Raw genomic sequence first — 25,805 nt, 5'->3', positions numbered from 1 at the left:
AATCTCATCCTTATATAAAAGCTGCTCTCAAATAAATCTGATCTCAGACTCCTATGTGGATTTCTCTAGATTAGAATAAATGTGTAAGACCATATTTGGCATTAGGTTTATTTAACTGTACACATGACACTTCTATAAGCAGCTTCCTGTTTGGTTATGTAATTATGGGGCATGGTGTGTGTTAGTGATCGAAACTTCTGCTCTAATACAACTCAGAAAGAGTTGGTAAAGGCCAAGTCATGCTGGAGTTTAAACAGAGGACTTGTGAAGTAATAACTGAGTGCTTCTAAACACGTGCAAAGCACATTTTCTAGCTTTAGGGCAGAACTTTTGGAAATGATTGGTTGTGGTCATAATTTAAACTTCTCTCTCAGCCCTAGGGAATGCAAGACTGTTTCAGTATCCCAGTGATATTTTAAAATCTAGAAGTTAAAGGGCAACTCATCCCCAAGAGATCTTAATGGCTGTTGCCCTGAAAAGTGGAGCAATATGAAGAGACATACCGCTTTTTACATCCTGCAGAAAGAAGCCAAATCTGTGCCTGTCACAGCATTCTAACACTTGCCTGGATTGTCTCTAGGGATAGGTTCTGATTTACCCTTTGGTAACAAATTGCTTCTGTCACAGGTCACCAATTATAAGTTAAAACGTTGGCCTGAGTTTGATCTGTCTTGATAGGAACCTTCTTCACTAACCTTTTCTTACAAGTTTCCGTCCAGGACAAACAGGAGATTAAAAACAGTAACAGGGGAGTTGGGGACGGGATGAAACAGCATTCCAGGAAGCAGCTTGGCTTGTTTCCTTCTTTCTGGTCCAGTAGCCCTCTGAAATGTGGTTGCATCCTTGCAGCTGAGCTAGCAGACTTCCCCAATGGATTGTAAAATTAACTAAATGGCCTTCCGAAACATTAAATAGCAGACAACTTTCTGCAAATTGCCTGCAGCCCTTCCAAGTGTGTGTGTATGTGTGTGTGTGTGGGGGGGGGGGGGGGGGCTGGAAAACGGATTTGCCTTGCTTTAAAGAAGAGTGCTGAAAAGAAATCCATAGAAAGATTGCCCAGTGCCAAGATCTTGGGAGCTAATTTTCAAACACATCTCAGTTTCTTTAAGCAGTTACTTCATGAGTACAACATTTACCTGGATGAACTTTGAGATGGGGTGGATGGAGACAGATGGACCTGTGTCTAGATTCCAGACTGTAGAACTGTTAAGCTGAAAGGATCAGTATTTTAATATATTCATAGTACGGATGCTCTATTCTATTTTATTCTAGTCTTTCTATATCATTTTCTGCTTACAAATATCTACTTACAAATATCATTAAACGAACAACTTAAAGCAATAAAAACAATTTAAAAGGATGAAAAACCTATTAAAGAGTTAAAACAGGATAAAATATTGTTCCCATTATTATAAGTGCATACCTGGGCTCCTATAGAAGTTGAGAGATAACTTTTGCTACAAATACCTTGGTAGCAGTGGGAACAAATTGTTCTCCTTTCCCATAGAAGAATCTTGTGATTGCTTTAGTATTCATCTGGGCATTTACTATGTTGTTTTTAATGTGACTATCCCATGTGTCCCTTGCTTGAAAAATAATGCTTAGATATTTTTTAAAAAACATAACCTGTTCAAATGACTGATTGCCAATCCTCCATTTGTGCCTCATTTTTTCTTAGTGACACCATGACTTGGAGTAATTAATTGTCATTTGTTCAGTTTTGCAATATGATTCCAGGGTTCTTAGTAGGCATCTTAACTCTACACAAGAGAGCAAGAGTAGTCCTGCATCAACCACATATAAGAGAATAGGGAGTGGCATGTTTGCAAGTTTAGGTGGATGTGCACCATCTTTTTCCATATTTCCCACTAGTGAGTTAATATAAAAAATGAATAAAATAGGTGCAAATACGCAGCTTTGTTTTACTCTATTAGAGGTCCATATTTGCTTTGTTAGATGTCTCTGGTGATCACATTTAATCTGTAGTCATGTATTTTCATACAGACTGTGGACAAGAATTAAAAGGCATCTGTCTGTATTTGTGACACTTAGATTTTCCCATAATCTGTCCCATGGGATGAGGTTAAAAGCAGATTTAAAATTTATAAAAGCAGCATAGAAGGAACGCCCTTTTATTAGAGCATATTTTTCAACTAGGTTGGAGGAGCACTAGTCCTTGATCAATAGTTGAATGCTCTGCCCTGAAACCTGCTTGTGCGTCTGCTAAGATGTGTACCTGTTCCACCCAATCAACTAATTTTTTTTTTTTGCAGAATGGGCTGCATATAATTTTCTGATAATGCTTACAAGACTGATGAGTCTATAATTAGAGGGGTCAGATCTTTTTCCTTTCTTGTATAAAGGCATAATGATTGCTAATCCCCAATCATCTGGAATCATTGCAGCACAATCCATGCTAGTGAACAAAGTAGCTAGCACTGGTGCCCACCAGGCATGTAGCCGGGGGGGGGGGGGGCTTGAGGGGCTTCAGCCCCCCCCCCTCGAAATTCTCATGGTCTGCCAGAAGGCCTTACTGGTGCATTATTTAAACTGTTATGTTTATTCATATCATGATCTGATTACCATACTCAATATATCCCATATGCATGGGGGAATTGGCGTAACGATACAAAAGGGTTGCTAGGGTAGACCCTCTTTCACTCAGACTCAGCCCCCCCCCCCCCCCCCGAATCAAAATCCTGGCTACAGGCCTGGTGCCCACCATTCAATATTGGTCTTTAGAAGCTTTGGTAAGATGTTATCCATGTTTGGGGCTTTGTCCCATTTTAGATTTAGAGTAAGTCTACAAACTTCCTCTACAGTGACTGGGGCCTATTTTGGGTCAGTACTGCTCGGGATGGGGGGGGGGGGGCAATTGGGCAGCTTGCTTGCTTGAATGTAGGGAATGGAAATGTTCTTCCCAGACAGTTGCTGGAATTGAACATATTCCACTTCTGAAGGAGCCTTCAAAAGGTGGCAGAGTCTTTCTTGCTACAGTCTTTTAGATGTTGCCATGCTTCCCTTTGAGCCTGGTCTTCTTTGTTTTAATCAGGCTTTTGTACTTCTTAAGATTGAACCACTTTGTTGGTAATGTAGGGAGATTAGTTGACCTATATAACCTATATTTTTCTATTAGGATGTGTTTCATTTCCCTACATTTCTGGTCATGCCAGCATTTAGAATTGGTTGATGACGGGCAATGTCTAGGCCCCTTTTTGAGATTCAGACTGCCCTGGAGGGAGAGAATCATATCCTGAAACATTGTTCTTGTTGTTTCTGGGGAATTTGCCCTTAACTAGGCATTTCACTTGTGTAAGCTTTCATCTGAATGGAAATTAGATGGTCTGGCCAACTAATTTCTCATATTAGATGGCCAGACCATCTAATATGGGGAAATCTCAATTCTACCTTGCCAGTTGTTTATACTCAGCAATATGAGTTATTTCATTTTCTACTTTTAGGGATATACTTAAGGGATGGTGGTTGCTATACATGTAATCTCCCACTTTACCTTCTAACACCCAATTCAGGAGATTGTGTGATACAATATTGTGGATTCTCCAAAGCTTGATATAAAGGTGAACTTCCCACCCTTATTACCTTCACCCTACCATTCAGTATCACCAGATCTAATTTATGAGTCATTCCTTCTTACCAGCTCCTTTTTTCGTTGTGGTGAAATATATTCATTAATTAATAAAAAGGTATAGAGTCTGCACCTTGCTAAGAGGACTGTAGTCAGGTAATTCAGAGGTTCCAAATTAACCAACGACACCTGCATCTATCACTTAATAGAGTGGCTAAGTTTTGTGCAAGGAAGAAGCTTGTGGATGATTTTAGCAGATAAAGTTTAAACTTACCCATTTTATTACCCCTACCCGCTGATTTTATAAGTATTACATATGAAGCTGTATAGATCGACTCCATATTATGGGCTTTCTGCTTTTAATATTGTGCATTTTTTATCTTAATGTTAATACTTTAAAGAATACTATTCTTGATGTCTGTGACTGCAACAATAAAATTCATTAATTGGTCTTCCCCTGTGTCCCACCACTGTGTATTGACCTCACTGCTGGCACACAGACCTCAATCCACAGGTAAATACATATAGGAATTGCCAGAACAGCAACTAGAATGCAGCTATAACAGCTTCTGGTCTGCCACTATTGATACAGAAAAGGCATTCTGGTCTTATGACGAGGGGGTGCATGGCATGGGTGTCCAGGATACCAGAATTTTATATAGGAAAATACTTATAACATGGGCCTTATATATTTAATTAAGAGGGCATCTGCAACCCTTCGTGCTCCCAGCCATGGTACAGAGAAGTTCAGAGGGCCTAACTTGATATGAGAGATCAAACACCTGTGAACACACTTCTACTTGCATCTTATACACTTTGTATTTGTCTTCTGTTAACTCTTCTGACTGAATGCTGGATTTATAATCCGTATTCAGCATATTTTCAAAGTTATGATACTCTCGTAAAATGCTCACACACAAAAATCATGTCTGACCAAGCTCAAGAAACAAGGCAAAATATTTGTCTTAAAACCCACCAGATCTACCTGTACTACCATAGATATTATAATACATTGCCCTGTAAAAAGAAATAAGATTCTTAAAACTCTAAGCATGTTTTGCAAATGCCTCGGAACAGCTTGACCATTTTTTGTATCAAGATAGCAACAAATCTTTGTATTGGTTTTTAACAGGAAGGTCCTGACAAGTGAGATTTAGCACTTGGCAGTCCTGTTGCTACAGCAACATGGCTCATCCTTTCTCTTTGCTCAGCAACCTGAAGGGTACTGGTTTGTACAGAGTCTCCACACTCTCTAGAGGGTCTGATCGCTGTGGGTTACACAGCAAGGGAATTTGTATTGCGGCTTCAGAAGGCAGAAGTAGATTAAAAGAGGTGGGGGAAGCCCTCGAGCAAATCCCTTAAATTAATTGCATAGCTAAACACTTGGTGGGTGCTAGTAACCTGGTGCGATTCCCTATATAAATTGTAGTTAAACATTTCCATCTTTCAAGTAAAAAAACAACAAAACAGAGCAAAACCTAATTGAAATGTAGGCTGATTACAAGACAAATCCTTTTGTGCTAATTATCTTAATTATAGGCTTTTTCATGGCAAGTCACTGCTAAAATAAAAGCATATGTAAATGGAGACTTGCAATGATAGCTGCACCTGGTAGTACTTGTGCATAGTTAATGAGAACATTAATTATTAGATCACAGAAAACTGAGGCATGCATATAGATGTAGGCGGTGAAATAAGGATGAGGTATGTGGCTTTGGCGGCTGAAGTGACATGGTTGGATTTTGGCATGATTGTCAAGGCTACAACAAATCATACATATGTTATCCATACATTTTTTTATAAATAACTCAATTTATAGTTAATGTTATCAGCTTTGCATCCCATTCCCCCAAAAGAATGGTCTCTTAGTTCACCAAGGGGCCATTTCCACTCCATAGTGATGAGAAAGCAAGGAGTGAAAGCCATCATCTCCCATGTTAGCTCTCTTTTGGCCCAGAAGTCCAGATGGCATCTCAGACTCAAAGAGGAAAGCAAGTAGACTAACAAATGAGTACTGGCTGAGTTGCTAGTTGGGTGATGGAGTTCCTCAGCTTGACCACAGCCTCCAGTCTGTCATTAGAATGTATAAGGCTCTGCAGATGGGTGAGCACTATGTTGACTTTGGAACTTCTTAAGAGAAACAACAAATGGACATGATGAAGACAAAGTGGCACAATAGAAATTGTACAAAGCATGTGAGACAATGGTGGCACTGAAGAAGAAAAACCTCAAAAAGAAGGGCACACTGACAGATGAGAGAAGCATGGGACCAAGGCTACCATTTGAAGGTTCTGTCTCTTAATTTGTGGGAAAGTCCTTTCCAAAAACCTGATATCTAGGACCAGAAATTTTTCCCACACACATATCTCTGGGATTCAGTAATGGCATATAATAATAATAATAATAATAATAATAATAACAATAATAATAATAATAATAATAATAATAGAGCTTTATTTTTGGATCCTGCCACCATTTCCCTGAAGGGACTAGGGGCAGTTTACACAGCACAAAGTGCCAAAAACAGAAAATAAAATAAAACACAATTCAAAATACAGTTGAATCAAACATACTTACTTACTTACTTACTTAGGCAATCCCTCGTAGTCCGAGGATGATGGTCCTCCAAGTGTAGTATCCTGGTGGTGGGTCAGGAGGTGACTGAGGAACCCTATTCTTGATCTGCATCTTCTCCCACAGTGAATCAAACATATAGACGTATTAAACAACAACTTTAAACTCAATGAAACAGTGCTCATCAACCAATGGTGGTAAACTACTGTAAACGTGGCCAGGCTGTAAACAATCATACAGGGAGTGGAATAAGTGCAAAGCTGTAACCATGGGACAAGGGCATGGGATGAAGTGCAAGGCTACATACAATTGCATAAATCAGCTAGGGACTAGGTATTCTCAAAAGCTTGTTTGAACAGCCAGGTATTCAGGTCCCTATGGAAAGAGGACAGTAAGGGGGCTTGCCCAATCTCCCCGGAAAAGGCATTTCAAAGCTGAGGTGGCCACCACTGAGAAGGACCTCTCCTTCATTCCCACCAACCATGCCTGTGACAGTGTTGGAACCGAGAGGAGGGCTGCCCTGGCAGATCTTAGAGCCCACACTGGTTTGTAGGGGGGAGTGTGGTTACAAAGATAGGCAGGACTCAAACCATTTAGGATTTTGTAGGTAATAACCTGCACTTTGAATTGGGACCAGAAACTTATTGACAGCCAATTTGATGCCTCCCTTTTCTTTACCATTGCACATGCGGCAGTATATCCACTGCACTAGGGCTTAGTGGGGCACAGTTCCCACCACCAACATCACGTTGACACACAGAGCAAGCAATTGGCAGCTTGTTAGATAGTCCACCTCAAGCTGCTTAACCAGGGTAGCATATCTGAGTTCAGTAGACAATGAAATAACAGCTGAATAGGAATAGAACCTCACAGCCTCAACTGAAATGTGGAATACCGGAAGTAGATAAAGCAATCAGTTTGTCAAGCATGGAAAGTGAGACAATAATTGGGAGGATTAACCAAAGTCCAGGCAACCTTTTCCTTTCTTGAAGGGGCAATTGTGTCTTGGTAATATTCATATATTTAACCCTTGCCCTCTTTTCTCTGCCAATTCATTTATATCTCTCTAAAAGGATCCAATTTCACAGTAGTGGAACTCATTCTTTGCATGCTAAAGGACCTAAGCTCTTCTCTCATCTGTTTAAAAGTTCGGTAGATCATTACTGTATCTGTTCAGTTGTATGTGATACAAAAATTAGATTCCCAAGATGAAAAATTCCCAGCAGAAACCATGACAGACTTTGCCATCACACACCAAATGCTTGCTGTGGTGAGCCAAGAAGTCTTGGGTCACCTCAATTCCATCAGGAAGGAAGAAACTAGTTAATCAGATGAAGGAAGCCAAGAATGCCAGGACATTCAAGCCCAGCAATGATGAAGTACTCCAATGCCTTTCAGAAACCTCAGAGGAGCTAAAGGAAGAAGTCAAATATATGGAAAACCTTATCGGATGCCCCCCCCCCCCCCATTTAAAGACAGTTCTAATCCATTGAGGGTACAATTTATGACACAGCTCTTCCCACAACACAGGGGAACTTCCTGTCACCTCTGTCACAATTCATCAGTTAAACATCAGAAGTGGTCATAAAAAGGGAAGGGGCAGGGAGAAGACTTCTGGACTCAGAAACCAGGATATTCCATTTCAAAAGTACAACCACACATTGCTCACACGGAATTGAATCTATGACATGGGGAAATGGGCTGTCTTGTGGGCAGTCTCCTAAACAGTAATGAGATCCCTGTACTCTGTCATTCTGCAACCGCTCGATCCTTTTTGGTAATGTTTTTCAAAAATGAAAAATGAAAAATATTGTTACTTTAATAGATCACAATTTTTGTTTGCCTTTAATAGCAAGGTTTTCTTTTTTTTCTATTCTTTTAAAATGCAAATCTTTATATTCTCAGAGCTCGATCACTAGCAATGTCGAAGGAAGACCCTTTTTTCAGAAAATGGTTAGTAATGGAAAAACCAGCAATTTCAGACGACATATGATAACCATGATTACAGGATGCTACCCACCCCCCCACACACGGGATAAGGTCCAGAATTTCTGTCTTGCTTTGGAAGTGATGTGCAAGCAGCATGAAAAGTGCCAGAGGCATCTTTGGACCCATTCCAAAGCCCAAAGCAAGCAAATTAGAAAAGGGAAACATAGCATGAGATCTCCCATAGCAACTCATCAGCTCCAAAACTATTATACAAAAAAGTATGAGTCTTTAAAGAATTGAGGAAGAAAATATGCCCCTGCAAGTCTGCCAGAAACCAGACTGGATCGGACAGAAGTGAAACCACAGGTGCCTCTTTAGGGGGCGTGGCATTGCCCTTTGACTACTGGAGGGCAGCAGCACATTTCCTGGACTTGCCTGTATGGGTATTTAAGTGGAAAATTGATTAATGTGGTACAAGGAAGGGACAACTGACTTTATGCTAATCTCCTCAACCTTCAAGTATAATGGAGACCCACTGAGATCCATTCACCCAAGAAATTCAGGGATAAAATCATACAGTTGAAAGAAACCACAAGAATTATTTAGTCTAACCTTCTGGCATGTAGGAACACAGAATGAAAGCAGATCTGTCAGAAACAAGTGTTGTATTGTTTCTGGAATCAGAAAGTAATGAAGGGCATAATAATCACCATGCAAAGAAGGACAAAAAGGAAGATCAAACAGAGATTTAAAAGTCCTTTAAAACTGGTTGGCTGGATAAAGGTACTAAAGAGTAAGGTCCAGTCAGCTTATCCTGAAAGGGGTTGACATCTCTAACAACCTCATCAGATATGGCACCAAAATATCCACGGGTCATGGCAAATCCAGCAGTGTCCAGCATAGGTTGTGAGGAACCCTTCGCCCCAGGTCCTGCATCACCTGGCTTCCTGTGGCCACTTCCCCATGGGGGGAAGTGGCCATCGCCCAGCTTCCCCTTGTTGATCCAATACAATGTGGGAAGCCCCACTGGAAGTAGTTCTACATCGTGGGATGGGAGCCGGTGGGCTCTGTTGCAAAACCGTTGAGAAACTGGCATTGCTGCCGAAAACAGCCCCATGTGATGATGTTGTTAAACCTCTTAAATAGTGCACTGGAGATCGGTTTTCAAGATCTTGGGAACCATACAGAAAAAGTAAAATGTTTAAGCTTTGTATTAGAATCCTATTACAACTTAAGTCTTTGTCACAAACAATGCAAAGAACTATTCAAAACCAAGAGTGATTTAATCAGTAAGTGGGCCAGTAAGTGGGCCTGTATTTTGCCTTGGAAGAGGAAATGGGGGATGGATAATGGTATTGTACATGAGTAAATTATATTTAGATATCTTAGCACTTTACATGGTTTCTTGCTTATTCCAGAGGTTAAGTCTACTTTGTTATTCTAGTTTGCTTGAAAACTCTGATGGCTAAACATTTAATTAGGGAGGACTGCTAAAACCCAGCCAGCTGTTACCTAATAGTATTATTCCGTTCCCAGAAATGCAGCTGTATCCGTGCTTCCTTCCCTGGGACCCAGTAATGGATTGTGCAGCAAATATGGCATCTTGCACATATTCCCATTTTTAACATTCCACAATGTGTACAGCTTCCACCTCGTCCGCACCACAGGTGGCCAAACCCATTGAGAGCCGCACCAATTACTGATAGAGGCCCCTGTGGAGGAGAAAGAATGAGAAGTGCCTAGTGAACTGCAGTTACATTTAATTCATTCCTCGGCAGCACTTTCTAACACCAAGTGTGCTATTTTAACATCTCTGCTTGTCGATACTTGCTGTTTTCTGCAAAAAACCTTAACTCTGCTTTCATGAGTTGCAGAGCTGGTGTATGGAGGATAGACAATTCCGCCCCTATGCTATAAAAGACCTTTTACCTGGGACTCATGCACCAGAATGAAGTTACAAAATACTGAAGTGCAAAGTAAGGGCATACCGTAGTATTTTTTGATCTTCCCCTCTTTAAAACACACTCACGAGATGTACATCCTACAAAGAGGCACTAAGAGCTTGCCTACTCAAATCTTCACAATCATATATATGAGATATGAGTTCTTTCCAGTGGAGAAGTGTCAGGACAGAGAAATTTTAAGCATTATTATATTGGCTGTTTTCCTAATTCAAGTTACTTTAGGTGCTTTCCACATCAAAAGTGAAGAAGACAAATATTTGAGGAAGAATACATTTTTGGAAGACTGCTGGAGATTCATTTGAGCTGGAGAAATACCCATCAAGAAAAAGCATAGTGATTCTATTTTTTTAATCACTTCTCCAGTTTGTTTTGCCTTTCTGTCTTTCTGTCTTTCTTTCTTTCTTTCTTTCTTTCTTTCTTTCTTTCTTTCTCTCTTTCTTTCTTTCTTTCTATGAAAGGTACCTGCTGTTGTTTTGTGAGGCATAGTTTTCTACTTGCATGGAAGAGATTATAGGTTTGTTAGTTTGCTTTTTTCCCATGAGGGAAGCACTCTCAAATAGCACCCATTCTCCTGCAGCCTGGAATGAACCTTACTTGGCCCTAAGGACCCTGATTTATTCTCACATTGATTCAGTTCAAGCCACCACTGAACTCTTGAGGCATAGATTAGTGTAGCTCTTGCATAAGGTATATCTATGAATTTCAAAGACAGATACCCGGATTCCCAAATGACCTGACTCACCCTGATTGTGTATTAGAGCCTCCTGTCTTACATCAATTTTTGAGCACTAGGCCAGAAATAAACAGCACAACTTTCCCCCATAGATGAGTCCTATGTACTTCCACAATTGTAGTATATCCACCTATTTATTTATATACTGCATTTATATCCTGCCCTTCTCACCCTGAAGGGGATTCTGGGTGGCTCACAACAAGGCATAATTAGATTCATCTACCATCTCAATTTGAGGACAGTTCTCTGACTGAACTGCTATCATCCCACTATCCCAGTATTCAAATGGATGCTTTTCAAGTGTCCCAGTTTTTCTCTCCTCCCACTTTCCCTCTTTGTCCTCAGAATTTTCTGAAAGTCGAGCTCAAATTACAAACAAACAAATTTTTATTACGGTCATAGAGCAGCACAAAGAGAGAGGGTTACATTCTCATAAAAGTATTATACATTAAAATGACTAAAAGCTAGAATACAGATGTATACATTAAAAGGGTAAAACACAAAATACTATTTAGAAAGAAAGAAAAAACCTGTTCAAACTGCAAAAGAAGTTTGCACTCAAAGGATGTGAAACAATGAGAAAACCTAGGTTTACCTAACTTGAAATTACAGACAGACCTCCAGATTTGCAGATTCGATTTCTGTGGATTTGTTTTTCCATAGATTTGATCAATAATGGTCTCCAGTTCAAGTGGAAGATGATCAAAGAGTTGTGCAGGGAGATCTAGAAATTCCCAGAGAGGTGTTCTCTCAGATTTAAAAAATTTTTTCACTTTTTCACTTTTAGAAGGTTCCTGTGCCCCTAACCCCCAGCAAAGGTATGCTTTGCTGCTTGTTGTTTAGTGTGGTTGAAGAAATTGATATTGCTGAGGAATGATTTTTTTGTGTGTCAGGAGCGACTTGAGAAACTGCAAGTCGCTTCTGGTGTAAGAGAATTGGCCATCTGCAAGGATGTTGCCCAGAGGATGCCTGGATGTTTTACCATCCTGTGGGAGCCTTCTCTCATGTCCCTGCATGGGAAGCTGAAGCTGACAAATGGGAGCTCACCCCACTCCCCAAATTTGAACCACTGATCTTTTGGTCAGCAGTTCTATCAACACAAGGGCTTAACCCACTGCGCCACTGGGGGCTCCTATAAAAGGTTCTGAAAATTACAAGTTTCTGACCTGAATTTGGAAGGCACAGATACTTATGATATGAAAGAATTAAATTGATGCACATTTTAAATAATAATTATTAAAAGGCATTGAATGTTTGCCTTTTTTATTTGTTCGAATCCACACTGAGTCCCTTCGGGGAGATGGGGGGGGGGTCCTCCTCCTTCTCCTCCTCGTCCCCACTGAGAATATGGACCTGATTGAAACCCAGTCTATACCAAAAAATACCATTATGAGTCTCAGCACAAGAAGCCTTTTATTGAAAAGAAGCAACTGGAAAAGAAATGGTTAGGGTACCAAGATATATGTCGGTGAATTATCAAGGAGAATATAATATGAAAATGAAAGAACAGCTTCTGGAGGAAGGTTATGAATTTCAATGGTTCTCTTACAGTTGTTTGAATGATTTAAACTAGATAAAAATTATGCATTTGAATGGAGTAAATCTGAGGTTGAAGCCCAATTATGTACAAATGAACAGGTAATTGGTAAAATGTATAAACTTTTATTAACATTTCAGATGCAAGAGGAAAAACTGAAGGATTATGTGATAAAATGGACTAGAAATGATAGCTATAATATACTGATGGAGCAATGAGAAAGGGTTGAAATTCATTTTATGATGTGGAGGTCAGTTTGCTCATAGGCTAGGGATTTCCTACAGTTGATTTACACTTTACATGTTATTTTGCTTATTCCAGAGGTTTATCTTTTATTTGCAGTATTTATATTCCACACTTTTCACCCCAAAGAGGACTCAGGGTGGATCACAGAACATACATATGTGGCAAACATCCAATGCCGTTTTATACATAACTAGACAGACAATTATACATAAATAAGAGGTATATATTCTTTAATCTCTTCTGATCTTCTAGTTTCCCTAAAAACTTTGATGGCTAAACATATTATTAGGGGTAGGTCTATCTCAGCCCATCTAGATGTTGATGTGTCTGAAGTTCCAGCAACTCTGACTATTACTGCGATGTGGGGAGTTATAGTACCACAACATTGAGAGGACCATCTTATTCCCACACCTGATATATAGGAAGCAAAAATACCTGCAGGAAGTTAAGTAGATGATAACCAGCACTTTAAAAGCATATGAGAAGCTGATCTTTAAAAGGATTCTTCATTTCATATAGCCAAATCTGGGGATATAAATGCATTTTATTGGTGCTCAAAAGTAGGTAGAGTGATTGTCACAAAATATATACAGTTTTCCAATAAATCCAGGAACACCAAATCCCTCATTATTTACTTGTTTAAATATGCTTCTACTTTACCTTTCTACACAGGCTATTTGAAGGTGCTTTGAGAATAACTGCACACAATACAGCATGGCAACACATGCTCTCAGGACATATGAAGCAGATGGAGGATAATCCGCATTATGGTGTCACAGGAACAGCAGCATAAGGTAAAACACATTTTTTCAGATGTATATATATCTTTAAAGGTAAAGATTTCCCCTTGACATGAAGTCTGACTCTGGAGGTGATGCTCACCTCCATTTCTAGGCTGAAGAGCTGGCATTGTCTATAGATGCCTCCGAGGTCATGTGGCCAGCATGACTGTATGGAGCGCCGTTACCGTCCCCCAGAAGTGATACCTATTGATCGAGTCACATTTGCATGTTTCAAACGTAGGTTGGCAGAAGCTGGGACTAACAGCGGGACTCACCCTGCTCACCGGATTTGAACCTCTGACCTTTCAGTTAGCAAGTTTAGCAGCTCAGCAATCTAACCCGCTGCACCACCGGGGGCTCTATCCATATGTGTGTGTGTGTGTATGTGTGTGTGTGTGTGTGTGCGCGTGTGTGTGTGTGTGTATATATATATATATATATATATATATATATATATATATATATATAAGATTATTGGTAAATTATACCTGTTTTCAAAATTATTTTTAGATAAATGAAGGCAATTGAAGAAAAGAGGGTTGGAAATGGAACACAAGAATGAGATGTCTGTAAAAAATTTAATACCCCTCGCCCCCAATCTTTAAGTTCTATATATGACAAAAATTCAACAGCAGCCTTAGAGTTGACTCAATGTGAAGATTTGTTTATTCATTTTCTGCCTAATACACAATGAGCCATGATGTATATTGGTTAGCCATTTTTTCTATTCAAATAGCACCCCCCCCCCCCCAACACACACCAATTCTTCCCCTCTGTAGTCATTTCTACAGTCCTATGTACACAGAGGGCAATTTTCCCAAGGGGAAAGTCAGGAGTATTTGCCTTTAAAAGCCACTCTGAAGAGATGAAAGAAACAGTAGCAAAGCTGTATGGCTGGGAGAGAACTACACTGATACTGATTTCAGTATGGTCAAAATAAAAAAGGACTCACTGTTCAGCTGCTATGTGGAGTCTATATGATACAGGGCTGGATTTTCTTTAATTCGCCTCAACGGAACATAAGCTTTACTCTTAGGAGCAGTGATCCTGCAGTGTTGGAGGTGTGGGATCAGGCCTGATCCCCTGGCCACACCCCCCAGCAAGCCCTCCACTACCTCACTGAGGTTTGCTGGCAATGTCACATATCTGGTGATGTAATTTTTAGTGCTAATCCATGTAACAAGAAATGAAATGTTGGCAGAAAGCCTTTAAGGGGGATCTACTTGCTGGCAGCGACAAAGTGGTGGCGGCAATCCTGACGAACCCTCGAGCCAGCAGGCTGTAGGGATGGCTAGTTTGCTCTGGCGATGGTCACGAATTGCATCAAAGCAGCTTAGGGGCCCTTTAAACCAGATCCATCCATCCAGTATGTGGAATTACCATATCTAAAGGGGCTAGTGTGTGTTGGCCATATTACAACATGTCTAATCCAGTGTGCTGCAGGAAAAGACCAACAAATCCACCTCACCTCTGTTCAGAGAGAGATTTTGACAGAACCTCTCTTTGTTATAGTGCTTATCACTGCTTTTTGTCCTAAAGTGTATCATATATTCCATACTATAGTACAACATGCCAAAGCCATTTCCACTCAGTAAGGCACATTATCTTCTTGTAAGTAATCTCTTGCAATCTGGCTCCTCCACCCTTTGTGCTTCCTATTCTCTGGACTTTTGCCTGTCCTACTTGCATTTTCATTTTCATTTTAGCACCTTATCTTCCTTCACAGTCACTTAACCACTATCTATGGACAGGTTCAGAATTCTGCTGAGCCAAAATGCAGTGCTTACTGTGAACTTTCTCTTTATCTTTGGAAGAAAGATGTACAAGAAGCAATCACCCACTTTTCCCTATTACTGCATGACACTGGGTTCCTCTCCAGACAGACAGGACTCAGTTTCCTTTCTGAGTAACTGCTGCATGATTGTTAAAACATCGGCATGCACACCATCCAGCTCATGAAAGCGGTGTGGAGCCAAGGGCATGGCTATGAACAGCTCTTTACAGATTTTCCTCACACAGTTCTGTCAGAGCATCTCAAAGCAGCCAGCAATTCTCCTGGCAATCTATACCACTCAGGGAGCTGGAGCTCTCTAACTGTTTAGAAGCAATTCAATGCTTAGTCTGTTTGGCAGGAAAGTGGGTGGATTTTTTTGTGTGCCCCAAACCTTGATCAGATGTAGAGAAAGAAAAGTGCCAGGAAGGCAAAGAGTAAACAGGTTGTGGAATTGGATTGATACATAGAATCATAGAGTCACAGAATCCCTGAGTTGGAAGAGACATGTGGGCCATCCAGTCCAACCCCGTGCCAAGAAGCAGGGAAATTGTAGATAAGATACACATAAGAATCATCACCAGGCAAGGTTGGGAAGAAATATATGTTTGTGATACAATGGAGGACTACACATAGAGACATCAACAAGATGTCTAAACAGGAGAGTTCTCCAATTTCCATTTAGAGGCAGCCAGGGCATTATTTAGGTATTTAGTTAAGCAATTTGTGTGTTGTTGTTGTTTATTTGTTCAGTCGCTTCTGACTCTTCGTGACCTCATGGACCAGCGCACGCCAGAGCTCCCTGTCTGATGTTGCCACCCCCAACTTCTTCAGAGTCAAGCCAGTCAATTCAAGGATACCATCCATCCATCTTGCCCTTGGTCTGCTCCTCTTCCCTTTTCCTTCCATTTTCCTCAGCATCATTATCTTCTCCAAGCTTTCCTGTCTTCTCATTGTGTGGCCAAAGTACTTCATCCTTGCCTCTAATATCCTTCCCTCCAGTGAGCAGTCGGGCATTATTTCCTGGAGTATGGACTGGTTTGATCTTCTTGTGGTTCAAGGCACTCTCAGAAATTTCCTCCAGCACCACAGTTCAAAATTATCTATCTTCCTTTGCTTAGCCTTCTTTATGGTCTAGCTCTTGAATCTATAAGTTACTACAGGAAATACTGTTGCTTTAACTATGTGGACCTTTATTGCCAGTGTGGTGTCTCTACTCTTCACCATTTTATCAAGATTGGTCATTGCTCTCCTCCCAAGAAGTAAAAGTCTTCTGATTTCCTGGCTGAAGTCTGGATCTGCAGTAATCTTTGCTCCTAGAAATATAGAGTCTGTCATGGCCTCCACGTTTTCTCCTTCTATTTGCCAGTTATCAATCAGTCTGGTTGCCCTAATCTTGGTTTTTTTAATGTTTAACTGCAACTCAGCTTTATCACTTTCTTCTTTCACCTCAGCTTTTCCTCTCTCTTGGTCATCAAAGTGGTTTTATCTGTATATCTAAAGTTTTTGATGTTTCTTTCATCAATTTTAATTCCAGCCTTGGATTTGTTAAGCCCTGCACGTCGCATGATGCGTTCTGCATACAAGCTGTTTGTGTATTAAAAGCCAATGTAATATAGTAGTTTGTATATTAGAATGGGACTCAGGGAGTGGGGGTTTGAATTTCTGCTCAGCTTTGGAAGGTCACACCTTGTCAGCCTCAAAGGAAAGCAAAGGGATAGCCTTCTCAATAAATATTGCAAAAGAAAATAATCCCAAACACTAAGTCTAAAGAAAGGTTTTAAGGCAAGGTGAAGTGACTTACACATCACAACAATTTGAATATCATCCCTCAGTTCATCAGGGTCCCCAAGGCAATGTTCAATGGACAAAAATATTTAAAACAAATATTACAGAATCATAAAAAACGTATTTAAAATCACAGATAAGATAAAAACAGAACAGCAGGTATGAAGACTCTAGCACTTCCAAGTTCATGGTGATTTTATAAAAGATCAGAAACCACTGTGCCTTCCATTAAGGCATAATCGCACGAAGGACTCCTTCTGTAATAACATATGTAACAAAAGAAAACAAAAACCAATATCTATCAGTTACCAGATGAAAGTCTGATTCTAAAGAATGTTCAGGCTGAAAATATAATAGCCACTGTTTGGAGATAGTGAAAAGACCATGCAAAAGTGTGATATATGATAGGAATACTTGGACCATATGGAAATAGAAATCATTCAACATAACCGGTTTTACACTGGGGTTGTCTTATGAAAATGCATTATATACAACAGTTTTAAATATATCCAGCATACTGATAGTCACTTTACTAACTCCATTTATTTCTGATTATACTGTACTGTCTAAATCTCTTCCCCAAACTTATTACAACCAACCAACCAACCGACTAGTAACTTATCATTGCTTCTGGTGAAACCGGCTAATGTTCACAAATGCTCAGGCTATCTATCTATCTATCTATCTATCTATCTATCTATCTATCTATCTATCTATCTATCTTTAATAAAAGCATTATTTAAAATGTAACCTGACTTCTGTTTCTTGAAACTTCCTTAATTAGCTACCTATTGAAAACCAGACCCAGATGCAACAAGTGTCTGACCTAGCAAAAAAACAAAAACAAAAAACCCTCTTCCCATCTACCTCACTGTGATGCAACACAATAGCATATGTGTCTAGTTAGCTTTGTTTGTGATACAATGCACATTGCAAAAGATTCTAACGATAGAATATATTTGTGACAACTAATCAAAAGCTGTCATCACCTCTTCTCATGAGTGACAAAGCATATGAGGCACAGTGTGAGCCAGCATTTGAAGCATGTGATATTTCTCCTACACCATTTAGTGAGGTGACACACACTGCTTATAATGTGGTAAGTGAACCATGAAAACAATGTCTTATCCTTTGATATTACAGATGTAATACAGTATAGTTATACTTTCATTATGGTAAAAGGAATTAAATAAAAGTAACAAGTCATTTGTAGCTAGCTGATTCCAAGTTGTGATACTGTTGCCTAAAATCTTATGTCCTCCTGGTGTGTTACAGATCTCAGTTGGTCCGATGAAACACACAGGAGTTGAAGGCAGGAATAGTAATTAGTTTGTTCAGTTCTGGTCAGAGTGGACACTGGGGCAGTTCCTAAATCCATTACATGGGGGTAAGGGCCCCAAAATGCAGGTAGTGCCATTGGAGCTACCCAAAACCGGGTTACCTCTCTGTCATTGCCAAGGAAGCATCTTGCTATGCTTCCTCAGCACTTGGAGGGTAAATGGGGTGGGGCCTGCTGAGTGTCATGTGATGGTGCTTGGCAGGCCCTGTCCCCAAAGTGCTTCAAGGGGGCAATTTGCCCCAGTGTGATGAGGTGGTGGGACTTGGAGCTATGGGTTCAAAGGTGATTCCACTTGAACATTAGGAAGAATTGTCTAATGGTGAGAGCTGTTCAACAGTGGAACTCTGCCTTGGAGTGTAGTGGAGGCTCCTACTTGGGAAGATTTTAAACAGAAGCTGGATGGCCATCTGTCAGGGTACTTTGTGCTTTTCCTGCATGGCAGGGGATTGGACTAGATGACCTATGTGGGCCCTTCCAATTCTATTATTCTATTTTATATAATAATAACAACTTTATTTTTGTACCCTGCCTCGGGGCAGCTTACATGGGGCCAAGCATAATCAACACAGTTAAAAAAATACACAATTTAATGCAAACAGCAGTATAAAACAAAATAAAACAACAACATTATAACAATATATGAAACAGGCATCAAAACCAACAACCAAATACAAATTCAATTTATTTTGAAGTTGCACACATTATTTATATAAATGTACTTATTCATTCATGATGTCATCAGCATTTTGCATAGCTAGATTTCATAATTGCTCAACAGCTTGGATGAGGGAACATGTGGACTTTTTGAGATGTTAAGAGTGCAACTTCCATCAGCTACAGACAGCATGACTGATGTCCAGGGATGATGGGAATTAAGAGTTTCCATAATATTCAGAGGTAAAAATTATCCTGCTTAGCAATAAACCAAAGACTACACACATAAATGCATCCAACAAAGTAATCACCAGCAATTTCATACTGGTCTGTATTTATGGCAGCAAAATATCTGGCATGCTTTGACTTATGGGATAACCTTGTGTGAATGAGTCTGGGAACTTTTAGAGGCAGAATAAAATACTCCACAGAACTTAATAAAATTTATATAACCACAGTGGTCTTTTGCTTAGCATAGGTTTGCTTGAATTGTATCACAATTTAGACTTTTCACATTTCTTTTGCACTAGTCAAGGCTTTTTCAAAAAAGAACGTAACAACAGAAGTGCTACCAGAGACAGAAAATGTGTCAATTTGCAGTGATATTTTCTAGCTCAGCACTTGAATGATAAATGTGTTTGTAACTTACTTGTTCCATATTTAGAATCTTTCCTTCAATCCTCCTTCGCAGCAAACACTAGATCAGATTTTTTGATTGTTGAGGTCATATAGTATAGCATTCTGAGAGACTTCAATTTTTGATTCATGGTTGCATAAATGTACAACTGACATACATAGGCATAGGAATAGGCACATCAACTGTATATCACCTCAGGGGACGTGATATGTTGACATGTAGATAAACAGTATGAATTAATAGATACAAATAAATAGTTAGTTATAGCTATTTAGAGTTACAGTTATTAGGTAATTGGCATATTTGCATTGAATCAAGTCAAATAAACATCTCAACAAGAAATTAAAATATGGATCTGGCTTGCTGTTAAGAGGCTGTCTTAAATGATATTAGATTGAGTCAAGACACAAAAAAATCTAGGGAAGCAGCTGATAATGATGCAATTGATGCACATTTAGATATTTGGCCACAGACATGAAAATTTTGAATTACATTAGGGGTCGATCAGAACAAATCCTAGATAAGGACAAGTACAAAGGCCTCCCATTACTGTCAGAAAATCCCATGTTGTGATAAAAGGTAAACCCCAGCTACATTATCTAGACATTTTATTATCTAGACAGTTCACAAACCAGGAAATGTCAGGGTTCTGTCTAAATCTTTGGGATGGGGCAGGAGTTCTGTGACTCAAAACTGAGAATAGTCTGTGATCTCTTATTTATTTTATGTTATATTTACCCCTAACTGCTTAAACAGATTTGAATCTTTGGCTGGCGCTATATTGTCGAATTAATACGGTTTGCACCAATTTAACAGACACTGCTCAATGGTATGGGATCCTGAGCCATGTCAGTTAAAGTGGTGTCAAATCAGCAGTCTTTGGAGGAGTAGGCGAAAGACCTTAAGAAACTACAGCTTATTTATTTATTTACTTAGAGTACTTATATTCTGCTCTTCTCACCCTGAAGGGGACTCAGGCAGATCACAGAACATATATACGGCAAACATTCAATGCCAATTATACAATGACTGGACAGACAACAGAAAGAGGTATATATAGGCTTTTTCTCATCATTCAGCATTTTTGGAGGCTGTGTTCAGTTCCTTGTTGAAGAGCTTTCTTTGTTCATAAACTTTTCCTCTGAACGCCATGCCTAAAATACCTCCCTACTTAATGCAGTTCCTATTCATCTACTTACATTGCTGTTTTTGATCCACTAGGTGGGCGGGGGAGCTGGGCTGAAGGTCAGGAGCTCACCCTGACCCAGCTTTGAACTGTCAACCTTTCAGTTGACAAGATTTACTGCAGCTGATGATTAACCTGCTGTGATAAAGCCAGCTCCAACTTCCATGATTCCATAGCATTGAGCCATGGCAGTTAATGTGGTGTCGTACTGCATTTCTTCTACAGTGTAGACACATCCTTTGTTGCACTTTGGTAGTCTGAACTTGAAGATTATGGAGGACTTGCATCCAAAAACTGTGGGGAGAGCGGAGTATTATGGGGCTTTATTTGCTGGGCTAGCAGTTCCAGAATCAAAATGTTAGGTTTAGAATCTTATTCTAAATCTCCTCTGTTAGTCAGTCATATAAAAATATGCAAAATGGGCAATCAGAAGACTGGAAGCTGTGAATATATACATTACTCATCTTGAACAACTACTTACAGGATCTCAAATTGATTGCAGCTAGTATCTGAACCTGATTCAAATGGCAGCTTGTTTTTTGTTTTTGTGTGTTTGGCAAGTGTGTCTATGACCACTTTTGTAATATTTTAGATATATGGAAAGGGAGAAGAAGAAAGTGAGTAAAATTTTGGCTTGTCACATTTCTATGTCAGTTGTATTGGACCAAGAATTGTCATGGTAATTATTTCTCGCCTGCTTCATTTCATATAACTACAGCATAATTTCTCTTCTCTGGATTTTACCTGATTGAAAGCAAGGAAAGTTGCCTTTCTCATTTTGTGTGAGTTTTAATATCTGAGGAACGTCAAGACAAATGTTTAATCAAAGTCTTATTAGGTATAAAAATATAGAGCCCATATTTATTTTTATGAAATTTGAAATGCGTTCGCCAATGTCCTAAGATTATGAATTTGCAATAGCTGGCAAGTTGGTAGATGCTTCCCCCCCCCCCTCTCTCTATATATACATATCAATCATTATTGAATGTATTTCGCTCCAGCATGGGATTCAAAGTGACTAATATGGACATTTTCTCCCTCTTTCTCTGTCAGCAGTGCAGAACTGTATTGGTAAAATGATCAAATCCAGCAGAACTGGGAGAAAGAGGTTTTACCTTCCACCATTGTGCTCTGTGCACACCTAAAAGCTGAGGAACCTGTGGCATTTACATGTCTTGTAGTCATATATTTGCTTTGTAATGAGCCAGTAGATAGAAGGCATGTTTTTAATCAGTACAGGCAAACAACCCAATCTCTCAGGCGCTCTGCCAGGCTGAGAGGAAAGAATAATAACAGAGTCAAGGCTGCAACGAAGTCCGTTCTTTGCTGCTTGGGATGAGCAGATTAGGGGATAAAAGTGCCAAGTACAGGAACTGTAGTTCAGATGACGCATTGTTTGGAATTGAGTCAAGACATTCTTCCTGGACCTTGGAAGCCTTGCTTTGGATAGATTCAAAGTGTTAAGTGCCTTTTGATTCATGATTCAAGCTTAGGAATTTCACTTTAGAAGTTTCTGCCTTTCCTTTTCATGAACTTTGATGGACTAATTTCCTGGACTATTTGTTCCTGCTTATCTTTCTACCTAATTGAATTTACCAATTTTTATGGAATGCTTTTTACTGCTACCGCTTTTAAAATATCTTCAATAAACTGCTTGCATTTCTACTCAGCTGTGTGGAGTTTAAAGTTATAGGGCTTTACTGACCTGGATTGCAACACCTTCACTCATTCAACATTTTGTATTATCCAACACATTATGTTTTGGTGTTTAATTTGTAAAAACATAATGTAATGTGATGTTTAATAGGCTTTTCCTTAATCCCTCCTTATTATACAACATTTTCACTTACCCAACGTTTTGCTCGCCCATTTATGTTGGATAAGCAAGACTAGACTGTATTTATTTCTGATAAAGAAATGGGTCCCAAACCAGAAGAAAATAAAGATATAAATAAATACATAAATAAATAAATAATGATCACTCTTCAGCATAACAAAAAGAAGCTGGGGCACTAAGCTAAAAATATTTTTTTCCCTATGAAAGGACTCCTTATGGAAGGACTCGATTTTCATTTCTTGTGAAAGCTGTCTGAGAGATTAGGAGTGGTTTGATCCCCACCTCCAGATTTGTAAGGGGCTTACCGCCACAACAAGTTATGCCACTGATGTATGTCCAAATGAAATTTTGTAACTGCAGCTTCCCTTATATCCAGTAGATAGCCGATATTGTAATATTGACATTCCATATAGTCTCATAATCCCACCTTCTCACAACTCTGCTCCCTCATAATTTAAATTATTATTTTAAAGCAACTATGCAGTTATGCAGTTATATGTAGGAGCTGCGGTTAGCATAGCGGGTTAAACCACCAGCTGCAGAAAATCTTGTTGACCAGAAGGTTGGCAGTTCAAGCCAAGGGTGCAGGTGAGCTCGTGCTGTCAACCCCAGCTTCTGCTTATCTAGCAGTTCAAAAACAGTAATGAAAGTAGATCAATTAGATACTGCTTTGGCGGGGAGGTAAAAAGGCGTCCATGAAGACATGTCAGCAATTAGATCAGGAAAGCGTCTATTGACAGCAAGCTCCTCAGCATGGAAAATGGAACAACAGCACCTCTCCATGGCTGGAGTCGAGCACAGCCTCCAGATGCCACAGATGGAAAACGATGGGAAGCCTTTACCTCTGTTTATGTTTATGTACTGTCAGTCTTTGTTAATTGTATAACACTGAATGTTTGCCATATATGTGTTCTGTAATCTACTCTGAGTCTCCTTGGGGAGATAAAACTGAATATAAAGCATATTATTATTATTATTATTATTATTATTATTATTATTATTATTTTATCATTGCACTGGCAAATAATATAAAAAATCTAAAACTACTGTAATGTAAAAAATGAACATAGTTCTGGAATAGCGTATGTATGAGTGGGAATGGGAGAGGAGTAGAATCCAGCCCCCTCACATCACATCAGTGGCAGCATGCTGGTAAAGAAGTGGAATGGTTCCATCACTCAGGGTAGGTGATCGGGATGTAGCAGGGTTGACAGATATTAATGGGCATTGCCATCAATAGCACAGAACAGGTTAACCATGGTTAAGAGGAGACTGGCAACAGGATGCACATGGAATCATGCGATAGGGTGATGGTCCTGTTTTAGTGTTGGATGCAGGTGAAACATCAGGAGAGAATGCTAATGGAACATGGCCATACAGCCCAAACAACTCACAGCAACCCAGTGTTGGGTTGTTTCTCTCGTGCAATAAAGTCCTACAGATTGTAGCCATCCATCCATTCTGATTCCCCCACACAAAATTCTACATTCTGCTCAAGGTAATGCTTGTTATTTCATGCCTGCAGGTGGGTCATAAAAGTTGTATGGGCTTCTGTTTCATGTCCATCAACCACTAGTTTGGAGTGGGACTGTACCAAACCTTTTGGCAAAACTTGAAATAACAGCATAGATATTTAAACTTTGATCACTTTCTACAGGCATCAAGGTAGATTTTTAATGTAGCGTTCCTTTTTTCTTCTGTTATAAGCTGAACACAGTATTTTTAGACTGAAAGAAAGAGTAATTCACAGTGAGACTGCAAGCCGTTAATATTAAAGTATCTTGAATAGCATTTTAAAGCGGTCATTCTGGCCAAGACTTTGTACTGTGTCAAATACAGACTTTCTGAATGGCACCCAAATTGTTATGGCTAGTATTTCTTGACAGTGAAGTGCTGTCAGAAGCAACCAATTTGTAAACATGACTCTTCATGCTCTTTTAGCAGTTCTATGACAAAAAGGTAAATTTAAGCTGCCAAAAGGAACACGGTCAAATGTTCAAAGTACAAAGTTTGAGGCACTTATGAAAATATGTTCGGACATCTGTTGAACATGGCAGGTGGGTAGGGAAGTTCATGAATATAAACAACTCTTGTACTTTCCAGCTGAAATCCATCCTTTTTGACAACCATGTAACATACAAATTGTATTCCATGAAAATAGTTTCCACAACCAGAATTAAACAAACCAGTACATGTTATTTGATGTTTTCAGCAACTGTTCGTTCTCCTGGAGCGGTGTAGATGGACATTCCATTAGTGCTTATGGACTGGAGTCCTCAGAAGAAGAAAGTGGCAATAAAATATTCTCAGGTTGGAGAGGTGATAAAGAAAATCATCCTCTTCAGCTGAAACGTTTGTAGCATAGAATCATAGAATCATAGAATTGGAAGAGGCATTGTGGGCCATCCTGTCCAACCCCTTGCCAAGAAACAGGCACCCTGACAGATGGCCACCCAACCTCTGTTTAAAAGCCTCCAAAGAAGGAGCCTCCACCACAATCCAGGGCAGAGAGTTCCAATGCTGAACAGCTCTCATGGTTAGAAAGTTCTTCCTAATGTTCATGTGGAATCTCCTTTCCTGTAGTTTGAAGCCATTGTTCCATATCCTGGTCTCCAGGGCAGTAGAAAACTAGCTTGCTCCCTCCTCCCTATAACTTTCCCTCACATATTTATGCATGGCCATCATGTCTCCTCTCTGTCTTCTCTTCTTCAGGCTAAGCATGCCCAGATCTTTAAGCTGCTCCTCATAGGGCTTGTTCTCCAGACCCTTGATCATATTAGTTGCCCTCCTCTGGACACATTCCAGCTTGTCATCCTCTCCCTTCAATTGGGCTGTCTAGAATTGAAACAGTGTGATTCCAGGTGTAGTCTGACCAGGGCAGAATGGAGGGGTAGCATGACTTCCCTGGATCTAGACACTATACTCCTATTTATGTAGGCCAAAATCCTATTGGCTTTTTTTGCTGCCACATGGCATTGTTGGCTCATGTTTAACTTGTCCACGAGGACTCCAAGATCTTTTTCACACGTACTGCTGCCAAGCCAGGCGTCCCCCAGACTGTATCTTTGCATTTCATTTTTTTTTTTGCCTAAGTGGAGTATATTGAACAGGACAGGGAAGGACAGCTCCCTTTGACCTTCTGATTCTTCCTTCACAATTTTCATGTTCCTTGGATTGCCATGTCTCAGGACCTGGACTATGTTATCTGGACCTCAGAGCAAGGGGAGGGATTTCATTGCAAA

At 39.7% G+C, this 25,805-nt stretch overlaps 1 long non-coding RNA gene across 1 annotated transcript in view; it reads left to right on the top strand.

Annotated features, from left to right (window-relative positions):
* LOC132772617 (uncharacterized) overlaps positions 1 to 25,805 on the top strand; it is a 161,322-nt gene that overhangs the window by 44,353 nt on the left and 91,164 nt on the right. The window contains exon 2 of the long non-coding RNA XR_010909761.1: positions 13,242 to 13,363. This is a non-coding gene — a long non-coding RNA (uncharacterized lncRNA). The remainder of the gene's footprint in view (positions 1 to 13,241; positions 13,364 to 25,805) is intronic.

This window comes from Anolis sagrei, chromosome 4 (genome assembly GCF_037176765.1).
Source record: "Anolis sagrei isolate rAnoSag1 chromosome 4, rAnoSag1.mat, whole genome shotgun sequence".
Taxonomy (NCBI): Eukaryota; Metazoa; Chordata; class Lepidosauria; order Squamata; family Dactyloidae; genus Anolis; species Anolis sagrei.
This window is presented reverse-complemented; position numbering and strand designations above follow the sequence as displayed.